This window comes from Penaeus chinensis, chromosome 41 (genome assembly GCF_019202785.1).
Source record: "Penaeus chinensis breed Huanghai No. 1 chromosome 41, ASM1920278v2, whole genome shotgun sequence".
Lineage (NCBI taxonomy): Eukaryota > Metazoa > Arthropoda > Malacostraca > Decapoda > Penaeidae > Penaeus > Penaeus chinensis.
Window position 1 is genome coordinate 13,673,784 of NC_061859.1, and position 1,123 is coordinate 13,674,906.

General features: G+C 41.9%; 1 protein-coding gene across 6 annotated transcripts in view; it reads right to left on the minus strand.

The window, feature by feature from the left end:
• Nucleotides 1-387: 387 nt before the first annotated feature.
• The window catches only part of LOC125047726 (homeotic protein ultrabithorax-like), a 1,130,701-nt gene continuing 1,129,965 nt past the window's right edge, over nucleotides 388-1,123 (minus strand). For all 6 annotated transcript variants that reach the window (XM_047646122.1, XM_047646121.1, XM_047646118.1 and 3 more), the window contains one exon: nucleotides 388-1,123. This exon is cut by the window's right edge and continues 1,787 nt beyond it. The gene's annotated coding sequence lies outside the window, so the exon portion shown is untranslated.

Sequence of the window (1,123 nt, forward strand, 5' to 3'; positions counted from 1 at the left end):
CATAAATTATGAAGACTCAGCTTTGGAAGGTACAGGTTTCGAGTATACGTAAGTATATATATTATATTATTCTTCTAAAAATTAAGAAAGTGAATTCGAAAGAAAAATGGATGGATGCTGAAGAGTTGTTTTGGTGTGTGTGTGAGGGAGGGTGATGGAGGTGGGGGGGAGAAGGAGGAGGAGGAGGAGGAGGAGGAGGAGGAGGAAAATGAGGAGAAGAAGGAGGAGGAGAAGAAGGAGAAGGAAAAAAAGAAGAAGGAGGAGGAGGAGGAGGAGGAGGAGAGGGAGGAAGTTAAAGTAGTGGCAATGGTGAGAGAGGAGGAGGGGGAGGGGTAGAAACTGGTAATAATGGAAGAGGAGAAAGAGGAGGAAAAGGAAGACGAAGACGAAGTGGTTTCGGAGGTAAAGGAGGAGGAGGAAGAGTAGGAAGAAGAAAAAGATGGAGGGGTAGGAAGTGTTGAGAGGACGAGGGAAGAGGAAGAAGAAAGGGGAAGGAAGAAAAGAAAGATGGAGGCGGAGATGAATAAGGAGACATGGAAGGTGAGGATGCGGAATGGGGATGGGGGGGGGGGGTGTAGAAGGAAGAGGAGATGGCAGATGAATATGGCGGATGAGCATGACGTTTTATAAATATGGATACATTGCAAAGGGTGACTTTAAAAGGACTACTCATCACGTCCACAACGAATGAGAGAGATAATGAAATAATCAAGAATAATGAAATCTAAAAATCATGAGATGAAGATCCACTTTTTCTTTTCATTTTTTTCTTCTTTTTTTTTTCTTCCACAACCTTTGTTTTATTGTTATCCTCCTTTTGATTGCTTTGGTCCCGTTCCATTCCCGTGAATACAAGCACAGGGACCTCCTGCGATCGAGCCCAGGTCTTTCTTCAACAGAACCTTCCATAGATGAGCCTTTTTTAAACTATTTTTTATTTTATTTTATTGTGTGTTTTTTGTTATTTTTTTTTAGTTTGCTTATTATCGTCGTCTTCTTGTTCCATTACCCGTCTTTCAACATGCAACACACGTTCAGCAGAATAGCATTATATGGGCAACATTTCCTTTTGTTTGTGGTGGCGGATCACGGTACGTACCCCCAGATGAAATCAATATATTCC